We start from the raw sequence: 21,834 nt of genomic DNA, 5'->3' as shown, positions 1-21,834 counted from the left end.
GTGAAACTGTACAATATTGTGGTCGCTATTTCCTAGATGCCCGACCACCTGCAGATTTGTTATTCTGTCAGGTCTATTAGATAGTATTAGGTCTAAAAGTGCTGCTCCTCTGGTTGGATTCTGCACCAATTGTGAAAGATAATTTTTCTTGATTATTAGCAGAAACCTCTTGCCTTTATGTGTTTCACAGGTTTCTGTTTCCCAGTTAATATCCGGGTAGTTAAAGTCCCCCATAACCAGGACCTCATTATGGGTTGCAGCTTCATCTATCTGCTTTAGAAGTAGACTTTCCATGGTTTCTGTTATATTTGGGGGTTTGTAACAGACCCCAATGAGAATTTTGTTACCATTTTTCCCTCCATGAATTTCGACCCATATGGACTCGACATCCTCATTCCCTTCGCTAATATCCTCTCTTAAAGTGGACTTTAGACAAGACTTTACATAGAGACAAAACCCTCCTCCTCTCCGATTTTTATGATCCTTTCTAAACAGACTGTAACCCTGTAAGTTAACTGCCAAGTCATAGCTTTCATCTCACCATGTCTCGGTTATTCCCACTATGTCAAAGTTACCTGTAGATATTTCTGCTTCTAGTTCTTCCATCTTGTTTGTCAGGTTTCTGGCATTTGTGAGCATGCAGTTTAGAGGATTTTGTTTTGTTCCAATCTCCTCGCTGTGGATTGTTTTAGAAATGTTCTTACCTCCCTTCTGAGTATGTTTTCCTGGGTCTTCTTTGTTCGAGTCTAATGTTCTTCTTCCCGTCCCCTCTTCTTCTAATTTAACGCATCACATTTACTATATTTATACAGAGATCTCTTTACTTATATATTACTAAAATTAGTCTGATAAAGACATGCTCTCATATTTAAAGGGAACCTGTAACCCTGAAAATCGCAGGTGAGGTAAGCCCACCGGCATCAGGGGCTTATCTACAGCATTCTGTAATGCTGTAGATAAGCCCCCGATGTATCCTGAAAGAGGAGAAAAAGACGTTAGATTATACTCACCCAGGGGCGGTCCCGCTGCTGGTCTGGTCGGATGGGCGTCTCTGGTCTGCTCCGGCGTCTCCCATCTTCATTCCAAGATGTCCTCTTCTGATCCTCAGCCGCGGCTCCGGCGCAGGCGTACTTTGTCTGCCCTGTTGAGGGCAGAGCAAAGTACTGCAGTGCGCAGGCGCCAGGAAAGGTCAGAGACGCCCATCCGACCGGACCAGCATCGGGACCGCCCCTGGGTGAGTATAATCTAACGTCTTTTTCTCCTCTTTCAGGATACATCACGGAATGCTGTAGATAAGCCCCTGATGCCGGTGGGCTTACCTCACCTGCGATTTTCGGGGTGACAGGTTCCCTTTAAGCATGTACTGTTGCTATTAACCCTATCTAGGATTTTACCCACTGTCCCTTGGCCTGGCCTCAACATTATACCGCAACCACAAAAGAAAAAAAGATTCCTCTTACCTGCCTGCTCGCCCGGCGTTGCATGGCATCCTCATCTTGCCGATCTGGTGTGCTCATGTTAAAATGGCCCCGGACCTAACAGAGGCTGTCGTGTGTGCACCGGTTGCAACCAGGTTCTTTTACAGGTTAACAGATTCCGCAAGAAGTCATCCTGTGATCGGCTTATTTTCAGGACCCTAAAAAGAGAGCAAAAAAAAACTGACAGCCCCAAATTTTTTTTCCTTGCAACATGATGGTAATGTTTTCACCTAATTTAATGTAGATGTATTTGGTGCATGTTATAGTCAACTGTTGAGTTTAGTTTTATATTATTAGAGACAGTAAATATTTATTCAGGGTTGAGTCAACTTTAGTCACTTGTTACTAATGTCATATTTATTACGATAAAGAGTTCTTAGGCTCATTTTAGGTCTCATACCTGAATATATATTTGTTAAATTAGCTTTGCAAAATGTTATATCTAAAGGTAACCATAGAAGTTAAAAAAAAAAATCTAACAGATTATATGCTGAAAATGTACAGTATGCAGTATCGGCTTAGAAATAGAGCACTTTCTCTCATTGCCACTTGGTGGCGCCAGCCATCTCTGGAAGTTCCTCGTTCCCTGGGGAATGTGTTAGCAGAATACCTCTGGGGTTGTTGTGATGATATATGAGTCATAATGCAGCCCAAATGCAAGGTCTGTCATAAAACACTTACCATGTTTAATGTCAATTTGAGAGTTTTTCTTGCATGGACTAATTATTTTATGTTAGATGCTTTCTGTTCACATTTAAATCTAATTTATGTGCTTGTGGCAGGGAAGATTAGAGCACACACGTCACAGGGAGGGCTCTTTCAGTATAGTTGCGTGTTTTCAATGTGAAACGTGACCTGCAGACTACTACTATATTTTGCACCATTGATAAAACCGAGAAGAGGAACCACTTATCTTTACTTATGAGATTCCCCCATCCAGGTGTAAGCCATCATATTAACATGCATATCATGTTGGTGTTCTGCTCTAGTCCTCATTAGTCAGGTTAATTACAAATTAAAGAATCATTAACTTATTCCCTGAAGTGAACCTGTCAATTTAGCTACAATGTTTAGCAAAATTTACTGAATTTCATTCTTCCCTTTTAACATAAAATGTGGTTAAGGTAAATCTGTCAATATGATGAGTTTATTATAAAGGCCCCATTTGAAATGCAAATAAAAAGGCATAAAAGTGTTTGTTTCTGGTCTCCGTTTAAAAGGAATCTGTCAGCAGGTATTTGCTATGTAATTTAAGGGCAGCACAAGGTAGAAGCTGAGACACTTATTTCAGCAATGTTTCACTTACTGGTCTGTGTGCTGTTGTTTCAATAGGTATTTTGTTATCAGGAGCAGAGGCATAGCTAAGAGTTCAGCTCAGGGTGGTGTGGAACATCTGAGTGGGCTCCTAACAAGCTAACCCTGATTACAACTACGGTGGTGCAAACTAACTGTGAGTAGAGGGGAACCTCAGTATATGACCACACTGTTACTGGAAATTGCCCCCTATACAAAGATCAACACTGACATCACTGTAATATGGTGACCATATAGTGGTAGAGCATACAAGTGATCACAGAACAGTTATACAACCCCTGGCAAAAAATATGTAATCACCGGCTTTGGAGGATGCTCATTCAGTTGATTAATTTTGTAGAAAAAAAGCAGATCACAGACATGACACAAAACTAAAGTCATTTCAATTGGCAACTTTCTGGCTTTAAGAAACAGTAATAGAAATGAAGAACAAAAAATGTGGTAGTCAGTAGGGTTGAGCGAAACGGATCGTTCATTTTCAAAAGTCGCCAACTTTTGGCACAGTCGGGTTTCATGAAACCCGACCCGATCCCTGTGTGGGGTCGGCCATGCGGTACGCGACTTTTGCGCCAAAGTCGCGTTTCAATTACGCGAAAAGCGCCATTTCTCAGCCAATGAAGGTGGACGCAGAGTGTGGGCAGCGTGATGACATAGGTCCTGGTCCCCACCATCTTAGAGAAGGGCATTGCAGTGATTGGCTTGCTGTCTGCGGCGTCAGAGGGGATATAAAGGGGCGTTCCCGCCGACCGCCATGTTACTGCTGCTGATCTGAGCATAGGGAGTGGTTGCTGCCGCTTCGTCAGAAGCAGGGATAGCGTTAGGCAGGGTCCATTAACCACCAAACCGCTTGTGCTGTAGCGATTTCCACTGTTCAACACCACCTTTTGTTTGCAGGGACAGTGGAAGCTACATTTTTTTTCCTCAGCGCTGTAGCTCATTGGGCTGCCCTAGAAGGCTCCCTGATAGCTGCATTGCTGTGTGTACGCCGCTGTGCAAACCAACTGCTTTTTTCAAAGCACAAATCCTGTTGTTCCTTCCTTTCTGCACAGCTATTTTGTTTGTTTGTCCACACTTTTGATGTAATTTGTGCAGCAGTCCACTCCTTGTTATTGCTGCCTGCCATACCTGGCTGAGATTACTGCAGGGAGATAGTAATTGTAGGACAGTCCCTGTTTTTTTTTAAATTCTCCCTGAAAAAAAATAAATAGTGGGAGATTAATCTTGGCATTTGTGCTTGAGTGCTAGTCGTGTGTGCCATCTCTCTCCAATTGTGGGGCACAGAAAGCCTAGTGTGTAATACTGGCCCTGATTTCTTGGCAATTCTCCCTAACCAAAAAAAGTAGTGGGAGATTAAGATTGGCATTTCTGCTAGAGTGCCAGTCCTGTGTGTGCCATCTCTCTCCAATTTTGGGGCACAGAAAGCCTAGTGTCTTTTTTTTATTTTGGTTTTTAAATTCTCCCTGAAAAAAAAATAAATAGTGGGAGATTAATATTGGCCTTTGTGCTTCTGTGCCAGTCCTGTCTGTGCCATCTCTCTCAAATTGTGGGCCACAGAAAGCCTAGTGTCTTTTTTTTTATTTTGGTTTTTAAATTCTCCCTGAAAAAAAATAAATAGTGGGAGATTAATATTGGCCTTTGTGCTTCTGTGCCCGTCCTGTCTGTGCCATCTCTCTCAAATTGTGGGCCACAGAAAGCCTAGTGTCTGTTTTTTTTATTTTGGTTTTTAAATTCTCCCTTAAAAAAAAAAATAGTGGGAGATTATTATTGGCCTTTGTGCTTCTGTGCCAGTCCTGTCTGTGCCATCTCTCTCAAATTGTGGGCCACAGAAAGCCTAGTGTCTTCTTTTTTATTTTGGTTTTTAAATTCTCCCTTAAAAAAAAAATAGTGGGAGATTAATATTGGCCTTTGTGCTTCTGTGCCAGTCCTGTCTGTTCCATCTCTCTCAAATTGTGGGCCACAGAAAGCCTAGTGTCTGTTTTTTGGTTATTTTGGTTTTTAAATTCTTCCTGAAAAAAAAAAATAGTGGGAGATTAATATTGGCATTTGTGCTTGAGTGACAGTCCTGCGTGTGTGGCATCTGTCTCATTTTGTGCCACAGAAAACCGAGTGTGTAACATTGTGCCTGATTTTCCTTGCAGTCTCACCCACCTATAAAGGGATATCTAAATCCTACAGAAGTTTGAGTTCACCTTGTAAGTTGTTTAACAGTAACAAATACTGTTACTTTGTTTACGTTTTTAAAACAATGAGGAAGTCTGGTGGAAGAGGTCGTGGCCGTGGGCGTTCATTGCCAGCTGGTAATGATGGTAGTGGTGGTGGAGCATCAGGTGGTCATGGGAAAAACAATATAGCACCTAAGTCACGAGCTGTGGAGCCAGGTTCGTCGTCTTGCTACACAAGGCCTCGAACGCTCCCTTTTCTGGGAGTAGGAAAACCGCTTTTAAAGCCGGAGCAGCAAGAGCAAGTTTTGGCTTTCCTTGCTGACTCAGCCTCTAGCTCTTTTGCCTCCTCTTCTGAAACTGGTAAATGTAAAAGCGCGTCGTTAGTGGATGTTCACGGTCAGGGACAAGTCGCTTCCTTGTCCTCTTCAGCCAAAACAACAACAGAGAAGGATGCGTCAGGCGACACAACGGGTTACTCCATGGAGCTCTTTACACATACCGTTCCTGGGTTAGAAAGTGAAACAGTTAACAGGCCATGCCCATTACAAGTTGAATCGGACATGGAGTGCACAGATGCACAGCCACAGCCAGATTACTATGCTGTTCCTTTGACTCAGACCACAACATAGCCCTCGCAGTGTACTGATCCAGAATCAGACCCTGATGAGACTATGGTGCCCCGTCACGAACGCTATACCACCGGCTTACACGGTGACACAGACAAAGTTGCACACGAGATAGAAGAGGAGGTCATAGATGACACAGTTGTTGACCCCGATTGGCACCCATTGGGGGAACAGGGTGCAGGCAGCAGTAGTTCTGAAGCGGAGGAGGAGGTCGCCGCAGCAGGCATCAACATCGCAACAGGTTCCATCTGCCGGGCCCGTATCTGGCCCAAAACGCGGACAGCATGGCCATCCGGTTAAAGCTCAGTCTGCAATGCCTGAAAAGGTATCCGATGCTAGAAAGAGTGCAGTCTGGCATTTTTTTAAACAACATCCAATTGATCAGCGCAAAGTCATCTGTCAAAAATGTTCAACTACCTTAAGCAGAGGTCAGAATCTGAAAAGTCTAAATACAAGTTGCATGCATAGATATTTAACCACCATGCATTTGCAAGCCTGGACTAACTACCAAACGTCCCTTAAGGTTGTAGCACCCTCGGCCAATGAAGCTAGTCAGCAACGCTACATCCCTTCCGTCACTGTAATGCCACCATTTTCTGCACCACCTGCAGTATCTGTGCAGGTTTCGTTGCCAGGCCAAAGCAGTCAGGGTCAGGGAATCACCAGTTTCATAGTTGGAAACACTGCATGTAGGGCACCGGCAAGAATACCGTCTCCAACCATCTCTCAGTCTGCCATGTCCACCGGCACCCCCGCTAGTTCCACGATCTCCAGCTCTCCAGTCCAGCTCACCCTACATGAGACTCTCGTTAGAAAAAGGAAGTACTTAGCCTCGCATCCGCGTACACAGGGTTTGAACACCCACATAGCTAGGCTAATCTCGTTAGAGATGATGCCCTACCGGTTAGTTGAAAGCGAAGCTTTCAAAGCCCTGATGGACTACGCTGTACCACGCTACAAGCTACCCAGTCGACACTTCTTTTCGAGAAAAGCCATCCCAGCCCTCCACCAGCATGTTAAAGAGCGCATCGTCCATGCACTCAGGCAATCTGTGAGTACAAAGGTGCACCTGACAACAGATGCATGGACCAGTAGGCATGGCCAGGGACGTTACGTGTCCATCACGGCACACTGGGTAAATGTGGTGGATGCAGGGTCCACAGGGGACAGCAATTTTGGGACAGTTCTGCCTAGCCCACGGTCTAGGAAACAGTTGGCTGTAGCCGTTCGCACCCCCTCCTCCTCCTCCTTGTCCTCCTGCAGAAGCGAGAGCTCTTCCACAGAACGCAGTCGCACAACCACTCCATCCGCAGCTGCCACTGTTGCACAACAGGTGTCCCATTATGGGGCAGCTACTGGCAAGCGTCAGCAGGCTGTATTTGCTATGAAGTGTTTGGGCGACAACAGACACACCGCGGAAGTTCTGTCCGAGTTCTTGCAGAAAGAAACGCAGTCGTGGCTGGGCACTGTAGATCTTGAGGCAGGCAAGGTAGTGAGTGATAACGGAAGGAATTTCATGGCTGCCATCTCCCTTTCCCTACTGAAACACATTCCTTGCCTGGCTCACACCTTAAACCTGGTGGTGCAGTGCTTCCTGAAAAGTTATCCGGGGTTATCCGACCTGCTCCTCAAAGTGTGCGGACTTTGCTCGCATATCCGCCGTTCGCCCCCGTACACTCCAGCCGTATGCAGACCTATCAGCGGTCTTTGAACCTTCCCCAGCATTACCTAATCATCGACGTTGCAACAAGGTGGAACTCAACACTGCACATGCTTCAGAGACTGTGCGAACAGAGGCGTGCTGTTATGTTTTTGTGGGAGGATACACATACACGGGCAGGCAGTAGGATGGCAGACATGGAGTTGTCAGGTGTGCAGTGGTCGAAGGTACAAGACATGTGTCAAGTCCTTCAGTGTTTTGAGGAATGCACATGGCTGGTTAGTGCAGACAACGCCATAATAAGCATGAGCATCCCCCTAATGCGTCTGCTGATGCAAAGTTTGACGCACATAAAGGAGCAGGCGTCTGCAGCAGAGGAAGAGGAAAGCCTTGATGACAGTCAGCCATTGTCTGGTCAGGGCAGTGTACAGGACGAGGTAGCGGGCGAACAGGAGGAGGACGAGGAGGATGATGGGGATGAGTATTTTTTTAATGAGGAAGCTTCTCCGGGGCCAATAGCAACTGGTGGCGTTGCAAGGCCGGGTTCAGGTTTTTTTAGGGAGACAAGTGACGTAGATTTGCCTGAAACTGCCCCTCAACCCAGCACGACCGCAGATTTGACAACTGGAACTGTGGCCCACATGGCGGATTATGCCTTACATATCCTCAAAAGGGACCCACGCATTATTAAAATGATAACCGATGACGATTACTGGTTGGCCTGCCTCCTTGATCCTCGCTATAAAGGCAAATTGCAAAATATTATGCCACATGAGAACCTGGAACAAATATTAGCAACCAAACAATCAACTCTTGTTGACCGTTTGATTCAGGCATTCCCAGCACACAGCGACGGTGAGCGTTATCACATGAGCTGCAGGGGGCAGCAGGCCAGAGGTGTTAGAGGTGCACAAATCAGAAGTGGCGTTGGACAGAGGGGTTTTCTGACCAGGTTGTGGAGTGATTTTGCTATGACCGCAGACAGGACAGGTACTGCAGCATCAATTCAAAGTGACAGGAGACAACATTTGTCCAGTATGGTTACTAACTATTTTTCATCCCTTATCGACGTTCTCCCTCAACCGTCATTCCCATTTGATTACTGGGCATCCAAATAAGACACCTGGCCAGAATTGGCAGAATATGCATTGCAGGAGCTTGCTTGCCCAGCAGCTAGTGTGCTATCAGAAAGAGTATTCAGTGCTGCAGGTTCAATATTAACCGAAAAAGGACTCGTCTGGCTACCCAAAATGTTGATGATCTAACCTTCATTAAAATGAACCACAACTGGATTTCGAATTCTTTTGCCCCACCTTTCCCGGCTGGCACCTAGCTTTCCTATGAAAAGGTCTTGCTTGTGGACTGCTCTGACTGACTTTTCCAATCTCGTAATTTGCAGCAGCTGTTTGTCCAGCATATGACATGTTTACACCTCCCAAAATGGCCAAACTCCCCCCACAGGGCCGTGGTCTCGCCACTTGGCGCAAGCACCCGTGAGAGTGCCGTTTGTCTGAAGAGGTGGGTGTGCACGCTTTTGGTCGACGGCACTGCCACTGGGTCCCTCATAGTACAATAAAGTGTCTCTGGCGGTGGTGGTGCGCACCCAACGTCAGACAAACCGTTGTAACATGAGGGGCCTGTACCGCCGGCCACAAGAGAGTTCCCCCCCCAGCTCAAACAGTGCTCTACCACTTGCAAAATTATCTCTCACAGCTCCACCAATGTTTAGTCTATGCGCTGACATCCTTCTTCAATGCCTGGCACTGACAATACCAATGTGTTGACATGTATGATGCTACTTAAAATAGTCAGGGGCAGTGTCCTATATTTACACCAGTAAATACTTTGCGCCAAATTACTAGGTCTGAAACTCAGCAGAGGAGCCCACCCCTGTACCTAAGTATGCCACCCTTTTGTCTTTTGGTTTTGTTGTATTGCGAGACATTAACATCTATTTATTTTTTGTGAGTACTAACTGTCAGACACTCATTACAATCGGCGTCCGCTGACAACACCAATGCTGCCTGTGTACCCCTGCAAGATAATTCCAAGTGTCTACAGCCTACTTTTGTTATGTTAGGCCTACTAAGCCTGTCTGCGGTCCATTATAGAAATTGTCCTTCACTGACCACACCACTGCTGCCCGTGTACCCCTGGAACCTATTTTAAAGTGCCTACAGCCTACTTTTGTTATGTTAGGCCTACTAAGCCTGTCTGCGGTCCATTATAGAAATTGTCCTTCACTGACCAGACCACTGCTACCCGTGTACCCCTGGAACCTATTTTAAAGTGCCTACAGCCTACTTTTGTTATGTTAGGTCTACTAAGCCTGTCTGCGGTCCCTCCTTCCACTAGTCCTCCACTAACCAGACCACTGCTGCCCGTGTACCCCTGGAACTTATTTTAAAGTGCCTACAGCCTACTTTTGTTATGTTAGGCCTACTAAGCCTGTCTGCGGTCCCTCCTTCCAATAGTCCTCCACTGACCAGACCAATGCTGTCCGTGTACCCCTGGAACCTATTTTAAATTGCATAGAGCATCCTTTTTTAATTGTAGGCGTACTAAGTCTGTCTGCGGTCCATAATTGAAATTGTCCTCCACTGACCAGAGCAATGCTTCCTGTGTACCCCTGTAACCTTTTTTAAACTGCATTGAGCCAAATTTTTTGTTTAAGGCCTACTACCTGTGTCTGTCTGCGCCACTCAATACAGCTGTCCTCCTCTGAAAAAAGCTGAGCGTCAATAGTCTGGTTTTCAGCCTATAGGAATTTGAAAGCTGCATTGGGGCTACTACTTCGGTAGGGCCTACTAACGGTGTCTGCCGCTCCAAGGTGTTCTCCAGGTTGCCTCTCCATAGCTTCGATCTTCTAGATCTCGTTCAGTAGTTGTTGAAACAACACTGCATTAGGCCTATAAGTTGGGTCTGGGTTGTAGAGACTGTGTCTTCCGCTCCAAGGTGTTCTCCAGGTTGCCTCTCCATAGCTTCGATCTTCTAGCTCTCGTTTAGTAGTTGTTGAAACAACACTGCATTAGGCCTATAAGTTGGGTCTGGGTTGTAGAGACTGTGTCTTCCGCTCCAAGGTGTTCTCCAGGTTGCCTCTCCATAGCTTTGATCTTCTAGCTCTCGTTTAGTAGTTGTTGAAACAACACTGCATTAGGCCTACAAGTTGGGTCTGGGTTGTAGAGACGGTGTCTGCCGCTCCAAGGTGTTCTCCAGGTTGCCTCTCCATAGCTTCGATCTTCTAGCTCTCGTTTAGTAGTTGTTGAAACAACACTGCATTAGGCCTACAAGTTGGGTCTGGGTTGTAGAGATGGCGTCTGCCGCTCCAAGGTGTTCTCCAGGTTGCCTCTCCATAGCTTCAATCTTCATGCTCGTGTTAAGTAGTTGTTGAAACAACACTACATTAGGCCTACAAGTTGGGTCTGGGTCGTAGAGACGGTGTCTGCCGCTCCAAGGTGTTCTCCAGGTTGCCTCTCCGTAGCATCGATCTTCTAGCTCTCGTTTAGTAGTTGTTGAAACAACACTGCATTAGGCCTACAAGTTGGGTCTGGGTCGTAGAGACGGTGTCTGCCGCTCCAAGGTGTTCTCCAGGTTGCCTCTCCATAGCTTCGATCTTCTAGCTCTCGTTTAGTAGTTGTTGAAACAACACTGCATTAGGCCTACAAGTTGGGTCTGGGTGGTAGAGACGGTGTCTGCCGCTCCAAGGTGTTCTCCAGGTTGCCTCTCCATTGCTTCAATTTTCATGCTCGTCTTAAGTAGTTGTTGAAACAACACTGCATTAGGCCTACAAGTTGGGTCTGGGTTGTAGAGACGGTGTCTGCCGCTCCAAGGTGTTCTCCAGGTTGCCTCTCCATAGCTTCGATCTTCTAGCTCTCGTTCAGTAGTTGTTGAAACAACACTGCATTAGGCCTACAAGTTGGGTCTGGGTTGTAGAGACGGTGTCTGCCGCTCCAAGGTGTTCTCCAGGTTGCCTCTCCATAGCTTCGATCTTCTAGCTCTCGTTTAGTAGTTGTTGAAACAACACTGCATTAGGCCTACAAGTTGGGTCTGGGTTGTAGAGACGGTGTCTGCCGCTCCAAGGTATTCTCCAGATTGCCTCTCCATAGCTTCGATCTTCTAGCTCTCGTTCAGTAGTTGTTGAAACAACACTACATTAGGCCTACAAGTTGGGTCTGGGTCGTAGAGACGGTGTCTGCCGCTCCAAGGTGTTCTCCAGGTTGCCTCTCCATTGCTTCAATGTTCATGCTCGTCTTAAGTAGTTGTTGAAACAACACTACATTTGGCCTACAAGTTGGGTCTGGGTCGTAGAGACGGTGTCTGCCGCTCCAAGGTGTTCTCCAGGTTGCCACATAATCGAAGCTGCATAAAGCCTATTTTGTTATTTTAAGCCTACTAAGTCTTTCTGCGGTCCCTCCTTCCAATTGTCCTCCACTGAGCACAACAATGCAGACCGTGTACCCATGTAACCTTTTTTAAACCTGCGTCGAGCCAACTTTGTGGTGTAAGGCCTACTTGTAGTGTCTGGCTGCGCCACTCAATACAGCTGTCCTCTTTACAAAAAATGACCTACAATTATCTGGTTTTCAGCCTATCGGAATATTAAAACTGCAGTGGGCCTACTAGTTGGGTTGGGGCCTTCTATCGGTGTCTGCCGCTCCTTGCTGTTCTCCTCCAGTGAACAAAATTGTGCCGCCTGTTTACTACTGTTGCCAATTTTGAACTGCATTTAGACTGCTTACTGATTTGGGCCTACTCTCTGTGTCAGCCTCTCATTACAGTTGTCCTCCACTGAACAAAGCAATGCCCCCTGGCTAGTCCTGTTACCAATTTTGAACTGCATTTAGCCCACTTTATTCTTTGGGCCCATATCTGTTTCCCCCTCATCCTGCCCATTGCCCAGCCAGTGATAGATGAGACTAATTACTTGAACCAGCCCTACCCCCACAACTTTAGCCAAATGACCCCCAATTTCCAATGCCTTACTATTATTATAAGGTAAATTTAGATTGACAAGCTTCAGTAACAAGAGTGTATGTTTTTTGCCATTAAAATGGGCACTGTAGGTGTTTTCCTGGCCTCCACTCACTGCCGACTATGCTCCCCCATTGACTTGCATTGGGTTTCGTGTTTCGGTCGATCCCCGACTTTTCGCGATAATCGGCCGATTCCACTCGACTCGACTTTTGAGATAGTCGGGTTTCGCGAAACCCGACTCGACTCTAAAAAAAGTCAAGGTCGCTCAACCCTAGTAGTCAGTAATGGTTACTTTTTTAACCAAGCATAGGGTAAAAATGATGGACTCACTCAATTATGAGGGAAAAATTATGGAATCACCCTGTAAATTTTCATTCCCAAAACTAACACCTGCATCAAATTAGATCTACTCCTTAGTCTGCATCTAAAAGGAGTGATCACACCTTGGAGAGCTGTTGCACCAAGTGGACTGACATGAATCATGGCTCCAACACGAGAAATGGCAATTGAAACAAAGAAAAGGATTATCAAACTCTTAAAAGAGGGTAAATCACCTCACAATCTTGCAAAAGATATTGGTTGCACACAGTCAGCTGTGTCATGGGAAGGTTTTAAAGGCAAACATACTGGTAGACGAAGGAAGACATCAAAGCGTCATGACCGGAAACTTAAAGCAATATGTCTCCAAAACAGGAAATGCACAACAAAACAAATGAGGAACGAATAGGTGGAAACTGGAGTCAACGTCTGTGACCGAACTGTAAGAAACCGCCTAAAGGAAATGGGATTTACATACAGAAAAGCTAAACGAAAGCCCTCATTAACACATAAGCAGAAAAAAAGGTTACAATGGGCTAAGGAAAAGCAATCGTGGACTGTGGATGACTAGATGAAAGTCATATTCAGTGATGAATCACGAATCTGCATTGGGCAAGGTGATGATGCTGGAACTTCTGTTTGGTGCCGTTCCAATGAGATTTATAAAGATGACTTCCTGAAGAGAACATGCAAATTTCCACAATCATTGATGATATGGGGCTGCCTGTCAGGTAAAAGCACTGGGGAGATGGCGGTCATTACATCTTCAATAAATGAACAAGTTTATGTTGATATTTTGGACACCTTTCTAATCCCATCAATTGAAAGGATGTTTGGGGATGATGAAATCATTTTTCAATATGATAATGCATCCTGCCATAGAGCAAAAATTGTGAAAACATTCCTTGAAAAAAGACACATAAGGTCAATGTCATGGCCTGCATATAGTCCGGATCTCAATCCAATTGAAAATCTTTGGTGGAAGTTGAAGAAAATGGTCCATGACAAGGCTCCAACCTGCAAAGCTGATCTGGCAACAGCAATCAGAGAAAGTTGGAGCCAGATTGATGAAGAGTACTGTTTGACACTCATTAAGTCCATGCCTCAGAGACTGCAAGCTGTTATAAAAGCCAGAGGTGGTGCAACAAAATACTAGTGATGTTTTGAGTGTTTTTTTGTTTGTTTTTCATGATTCCAAAATTTTTTCCCTCACAATTGAGTGACTCCATAATTTTTCCCCTATGCTTGGTTAAAAAAGTAACCATTACAGACTACCACATTTTTTTGTTCCTGATTTCTTTTACTGTTTCTTATAGCCAGAAAGTTGCCATTTGAAATGACTTTAGTTTTGTGCCATGTCTGTGATCTGCTTTTTTTCTACAAAATTAAACAACTGAATGAACATCCTCCAAGGCCGGTGATTCCATAATTTTTTTCCAGGGGTTGTAGATGGTAACTTACAGCTGACATTCTTTCTGATGGAGTTGTTCACTTTTCCCATCGTTTTCATTTGGCCCAGATCACGATGGCAACTTTTTCCAGCAACAACTCATCTGCAAAGATTCCAGCTGTGACGCTAGTCACTTCTCATGCCCAAGCCCTGAGTCAGGATTGTCAAGGAGTCTAAGATCAGAAACTAGGAGGGTACGTCATAAACAGCAGGAAGAGACAAAAGCATAGTCAGGTAACATTCAGAGGTTAGAATACCCAGAGGATAGCAGATCAGAGCAGAAGGGGTTAAACAGACAGATGGTCAGAACAAAGTCCAAGGTCAGGCATCGAAAGATCAACATACAGTAAGGCACAGAGGAAGCAAACCACACTTAGCTGAATGTATGTCTGGCCGAGGTCTGGGACAAACAGTTAAGTAGCATGGCAATCACTTGGGATAATGAACAGTTGGAGACAGTCGACACCTCCCAGTCTCAGATTGGACAGTTGAGCAGTCAATCAAAGCTTCAACATGCATTGGATGGCTGAGCTGTTAATAATTGCATCCCAGACGCACTGAGGGGTGGAACCGTGACACTAGCAAAGTTGCATTTGACTTCTCACATTTCCAGCAGTCTCCCCATCTATTCCCAACCTGCACAAACTGCTAAACTCAATATTGAGCTTCTGCTGCCGTATGTGTTCCTATTGCTGAACCTGCTGTTTGGCACAATAACAGTGCTCCTCTTATTGCTCAACATAATATTGTTCACTACTGTGCCCTTTAGAAAATAAAAATCTCCTTTATGCCCTCTGGTAATATGGCCTCCTAAAAATATTAATGCCCTGAAAAAGTGCCCTATAAAAACACATTTTGGCTAGAAATTAATAATGCCCCATGTGCACTCTTGATGGTCACAATATCATGTGTACCCAGTAGTGCAGCGGGGTTGGTGCAATGTGACAGACATGCAGGGACCACAGGAAAGTTCAAAGCAAATGTCTTTTAATGTTCAAAGAAACTCACAAAATGAACAGCACATGGTATCCTCCGGATCGCAGCCGGGGCATCTCAACAGTCCTTATCCGAGACCGGTTGCTGAGGGCGACGGCACCACCTTGTCACTCTCAGGGGTGCCAGGTAATCGCTGCTCTTGGTTCTGTGTTACTGCACACCCAAGCGGGATGTTGCAGAGCCACCTACTCTGCAGTTTGCAATAAAAATTCACTCTTAGACCTCCAACCCTTTGCTGCAGGGTTTTTAAATAGAATCTTGTGGCCATGGGCCACTTGTAAGACCCGGTCTGGAGGGAGCGGACCGCCCCACTACCATCCTGTAGTCCGCTCCAAAAATAAAAGCCCTTAACGGGTTTTCCTAAACATTGCCTTGGTAAAATAACTTGACCAGGTCCACACTTACTTTTATTTTGCACTGCAGCTACAGCTATATCTGTGACTGCAATGCAATCCAGCGGGGTTAATGCGCTTGTATGCGCATCCTGGGGGATACATATCGATCCTCGCATATGATCCCCCTCACTGCCTCACAGCCCCTATAACAATAATGCTTGTTAAGATCCCACTTAACATTTAATAATATCCCCTGATTTCCCCCATGTGCAACTCCCATTTACACAATATGATGGGACCACAGCTCCCCTATCCACAGTATGATGTCCCCACTGCTCAATCAAAACACTATATAATGGTCCCCACAATAGCCCCCACACTGTATAATGATTTATACAGTAGCTGATACACTATATAATGGCCTCCACAGTAGACCCCACGCTTTGTGAGAGCCCTCACACTATATGAGCCCCCTCAAAGTAGAACCCAAACTGTATAATGGCTCCCATTCTGGGTAATAGCCCCACATTAGCTCCTACAATGTATAATTGTCACACATTAGCTTCCACGTTCTATAATGGCCTCAACATTAGATCTCACTCTGTATAATGGCTCACATTAGCTCCCATGCTGTATAATAGCCCCTATATTAGCTCCCATGCTGTATATTGGCCCCAATATTAGCTCCATGCCTTATAATGGCCCAACATACATTTGCTGCCAGTCTGTATAAAGGCCCCCATATTAGCTCCCATGCTTTATAATGACACCCATATTAGCTCCCTTGTTCTATAATGGTCCCACATTACCTTTCATTCAGTATAATGGACCCACTTTAGCTCCTTCACTGTATAATGACCCCATATTAGCTCCCACTCTGTATAATAGCCCCCAAATTAGTCCCCATGCAGTATAACGACCCTCATATTAGCTTGCAAGCTGTATTAAAACCCCACATTAGCTCTTACACTGTATAATGGTACGACACTAGCTCTCATGCTGTATACTTGCCCCACATTAGCTCCCATGAAGTTTAATTGCCCTACATTAGCTGCCACACTGTATAATTGCCCCACATTAGCTCCCATGCTATATAATGGCCCCAACATTAGCTCACACGTGGTCTAATGGCCCCAAGAATATCTCCCATGCTGTATAATGGCCCCACATTAGTTCCCTCCCTGTATCATGGCCCCATATTGGCTCCCACTCTGTATGATGGCCCGCAAATTAGTTCCCATGTTGTATAACGACCCTCATATTAGTTTCCACAATGTTTAAAGGCTTCACATTAACTCCCATGCTGTATAATTGTCCACACTAGCTTCTATGCTGTATAACAGTCATATATTAGCTCCCATGCTGTATAACGGTCATACATTAGCTCCCACACTGTATAGTGGCCTTACATTAGCCCATAAACTGTATAATCACCTCTATATTAGCTCCCATGCTGTATAATGGTCCACATTAGCTCCTATGCTGTATAATGGACACACATTAGCTCCCCCATTGTATAACGGCCCCCATATTAGCTACCATGCTGTATAATGGCTCCACATTAGCTCCCATACTGTACAATGGCCCCACATTAGCTCCCATGCTGTATAACAGTCGAACATTAGCTTCCATGATGTATAATGGTTGTACATTAGCTCCCACACTGTATAATGGCTATACAATAGCCCATAAATTGTATAATCACCTCTATGTTAGTTCCCATGCTGTATAATGGTCCACATTAGCTCCCATGCTGTATAATGGACACACATTAGCACCCACATTGTATAATGGCCCCACGTTAGCCTAAAAACTGTATAATGACCTTCTTATTAGCTCCAATGCTGTATAATGGCCCACATTAGCTTCCATTCTGTATAATAGACACACATTAGTTCCCTCATTGAATAACGGCCCTCATATTAGCTCCCACACTGTATAATGGCCCCATATTATTTCCACTCTGTATAATGACCCCCAAATTAGTTCCCATGAGGTATAAAGATCCTCATATTAGTTCCCATGATGTATAAAGGCCCCACATTAGCTCCCACGCTGTATTATTGCCCCACATTCGCTCCCACACTGTGTAATGGCCCCAACATTAACTCCCTTGCTGTATAATGGCCTCATATGGGATCCAAAACTGTATAATGGCTCTACATTAGCCCACAAACTGTATAATGCCTACTAACAAATTACCCAGAGGGAAATAGACCAAATTAAAGGGATGTATTAAAACTTGACTTTTATTATATCCTCTTTTAAAAGTAGTAGAATTTTAAAATTATAGTAGTGAACCCGTGTTTCTCGTCTTAAACTGGACTCATACATTTTTACAGTTCTATCCACATTGCTGATAATTTACTTGCATGACAAACTATATTCTGTCGTACCTATACCATGGCTGTCGCCAGGGGCTGGCTGGCACTTTTCAGCCTGGGGGCAATCACAAGGCAGTGGCCCTCCAGTTGCGGTGCTTTTGCCCTGCTTATCTCTGGCCGCTGCATTAAAGCAGCAGGGATAACAGGCTTTAAAAGCAGGCTGGTACATAGATATGGGAACAGAATGGAGCTAGCTGCATACATATGGAAGCAGAACCAAGCTTGCTGCCTACATAGATACTGCAACAGAAGCAAGCTAACTACATAAACACGAGACCGGAACCAAGATTGCTAAGTAGACAAGGAGCTTACTACAGAGTTATGGGAGCAAAATCGAGCTTACCACAGAGATATAGGAGCAGAACTGAGCTTACAGAGATATAGGAGCAGAACGGAGCTTACTACAGAGATATGGGAACAGAACGGAGCTTACTACAGAGATATGGGAACAGAACGGAGCTTACTATAGATCTATGGGAGCAGAACCGAGCTTACTACAGAGAATATAGGAACAGAACAGAGCTTACTACAGAGCTATGGGAGCAGAACAGAGCTTACTACAGAGATATGGAGCAGAACCAAACTTACTACAGAGATATAGGAACAGAACAGAGCTTACTAGAGATATGGAGCAGAACCGAACTTACTACAGAGTTATAGGAACAGAACAGAGCTTACTACAGAGCTATGGGAGCAAAACCAAGCTTACTATGGAGATGTGGGAGCAGAACCGAGCTTACTACAGAGCTATGGGAGCAGAACTGAGCTTACTACAGAGATATGGAGCAGAACCGAGCTTACTACAGAGCTATTGGAGCAGAACAGAGCTTACTACAGAGATATGGAGCAGAACCGAGCTTACTATGTCTACTACAAGATACGGAAACAGAACCAATACATATCGTACCAGAATCTAGATTAATACATTGATACAGTACTAGAACCAAGGTTACTGCTTAGATATGGTACCATAACTGAGCTTACTTACAAGCATACATACAACTCCAGAAACACGGACATGTAAACACACAGTACGGCATGTCTCCCCATACGACCACCCTATAGCCATTTAAAATAGCATGTATATATAATTACAGTATACCACTGTTGCTAACCAAAAACACACAATGCAAAGACCAATATTATCACTATTACCACTACAAAAGGCCAAAACAATACGGCTGCACAATGCCCACTACCATCACCACCATACCGCGAATACATAATATAATATGACCATTAGCTCTACATAACAAAACAATCTATACAAAGACAAATGACACCACCATACACCTTCTACTCAGTAGAGTAGTTACCGGGGGGCAGAGGGAGTGGTTGTCCAGGGCACCGCGCTCTGAGGGGACCCACCCGGAGCTATGCTACTGTAACTGTATCGGCGTGCACAGCGTGCCAATACAGTTACATTCTGTGGCAGAGCAGGGAGAATCGATCTCCCTGCTCTGCCGCCCAGCCGCTATGGGGCCCCTGAGCAGGCGGGGGGGGGCCCGGTGCCAGCAGTGGGCCCCCGCCCGTCATCACCGGGTCAGCTGTACCGGCATTTAGCCGATACAGCTGATCTCATTGATGGGAGAAGGAGTGCTACGCTCTTTCTCCCACCCCCCTCTCAGCGTCTGATATCACTGATGCAGACACTGACAGGGGGTGTGATGACGTCACAAACCGGTGCCCGCTGTCAGGGGGGCTGCCTTATACTACAGGGTCTGATTATGGGGGTTCTGTTTTATACTACAGAATCTGCCTATGGGGTGCTGCCTTATATTACAGGGTCTGTCTATGGAGGTGCTGCCTTATACTACAGGGTCTGCCTATGGGGGTGCTGCCTTATACTACAGGGTCTGCCTATGGGGTGCTGCCTTATACTACAGGGTCTGCCTATGGGGTGCTGCCTTATACTACAGGGTCTGCCTATAGGGTGCTGCCTTATTCTACAGGGTCTGCCTAGGGGGGTGCTGCCTTATATTACAGGGTCTGTCTATGGGGGTGCTGCATTATACCACAGGGTCTGCCTAGGGGGGTTCTGCCTTATACTACAGGGTCTGCCTATGGGGATGCTGCCTTATACTACAGGGTCTGCATATGGGGGTGCTACCTTATACTACAGAGTCTGCCTATGGGGATGCTGCTTTATACTACAGGGTCTGCGTATGGGGGTTCTGCCTTATACTACAGGGTCTGCCTATGGGGGTATTGCCTTATACTACAGGGTCTGCCTATGGGGGTGCTGCCTTACACTACAGGGTCTGCCTATGGGGTTCTGCCTTATACTCCAGGGTCTGCCTATGGGGGTGCTGCTTTATACTACAGGGTCTGCCTATGGGGTGCTGCCTTGTGCTATAGAGTCTGCCTATGGGGGGTGCATTATATAATGTATAGTAGGCCTATGGGGAGTGCATTATACTATATGAAGGGAGGCTTATGGGGAGTGCATTATACTATATGGAGGCTTATGGGGAGTGCATTATGCTTCATATAGGACTATTTTGTGCATTATACTATATGGAGGCTATCTAGGGGGGCATCATACAGTGTGGAGATTACAGTGAGGGGGCCATCGTACAGTGTGGGGATTACAGTGAAGGGGCCATCATACAGTGTTGGAGCCATCAGTTTGGAGGCTACTATGGGGTCAGTATACTGTGTGGGTGGTACTATACAGTGAGGGGGCATTATACTGTCTATTAGAGAGCATCATACTGTGTATAGGGGAGCTGTACAGGGGAGACTCGGGACATTATTTAATGTAAAGTGGGCACTTATTGTTATAGGGGAACTCAGGTTACTGTGACTATCAAAGGGGCACCCAGGGCATTAATACTTTCTAGGGGGCAAAATATGGGCACTGTTTTCTAGGGCACTTGCACCAGGCATTACTATATTATAGAGGGTTGCTTTAGAATTTAGAGGGCACAGGGAACCACATAGCAGGTGCAGTAATAGGGACACATACAGCAGCAGCGGCTCAGTATTGGGGTATCAGCAGGATGAGGAGATGTGCAGGTTGGGAATAGATGGTGATGTGGTTGGAATATGAGAAGTGAACCGTATCTTTGTTGTATTCTCTGCAGACGAGTCCTGGCTGGAAGAAGTTGTCGTGTCGGTCTGGGCCAGATGGAAAAGACGGGAAAATTGAACGATTCCATCAGAAAGAACGTCAGCGGTAAGTCACCATCGGTAACTGTGCTATGATCTCTGTATGTGTATGTATGTATGTGATATGTTCTGTAGGACTGACTATATGGCGGTAATATCCATGTTGGTCTTTATATAGAGATTATCTTCAGTAACAGCGCTGTCATCTGCTGAGGTTCTCCTCCACCATTAAGGTGCGTCACCCAGTTGTAATCAGAAGCTTCGCGCCCCCTGAACCAAAACTCTAGCTACGCCTCTGCTTCTACTACATAATGACCAAAACACATTAAGCTGCTACTAAATAAATTAAAAAAAAAGCAATATTCCGACCTTACAGGAACCATATATTGGTAGATACCAGTCCTGCAGAACATACACATGTTTACAGTACAGTTATATATAGTAACTTACAGCTGACGTTCTTTCTGACTTGGGTCGCTCACTTTTCCCGTCTTTTCCATCTGGCCCAGATCGACGTGACAACTTCTCCAGCCACGACTCATCTGCACAAATTACAACAAAAACACATCTGACTTCTCTCATTTCCATCGATGTCTCCATCTATTACCTACCTACAAAAACTCCCCACGCTGTGTGCTCTGGAGGAGAGGAACAGCGACCCAAATATTTAAACAACTGTGTCATTACTATGATTACTCCTTCCCCCCAAAAATTAAAGTGTGCCATAGAAAGTATTAATGCCCATACTGTGCTACATAGAAAAGCCCTGTAGGTTCCTTTGAAGAATATAATATCCCAAATGGCCCCTTCTAGCCACAAATACCCTTGAGTGTCCACTTAAAGATAACAATGCCCCCCCAAGAAAAAAATAATGGAACCTGAGTGACCCTATTAAAACTAATAATGTTCCCATTTATAACAAATAATGTCCTCTGAGTGCCCACACAGCTCTGAATATACAGAATGATGGTCCTACAGACCCCAAAACACAATATGATGGTCCCCAAAGCCCTTTGTTATACATTG

Source organism: Ranitomeya imitator, chromosome 5 (genome assembly GCF_032444005.1).
Source record: "Ranitomeya imitator isolate aRanImi1 chromosome 5, aRanImi1.pri, whole genome shotgun sequence".
Classification (NCBI taxonomy): Eukaryota; Metazoa; Chordata; class Amphibia; order Anura; family Dendrobatidae; genus Ranitomeya; species Ranitomeya imitator.
Note: the sequence above shows the minus strand (reverse complement) of the source record.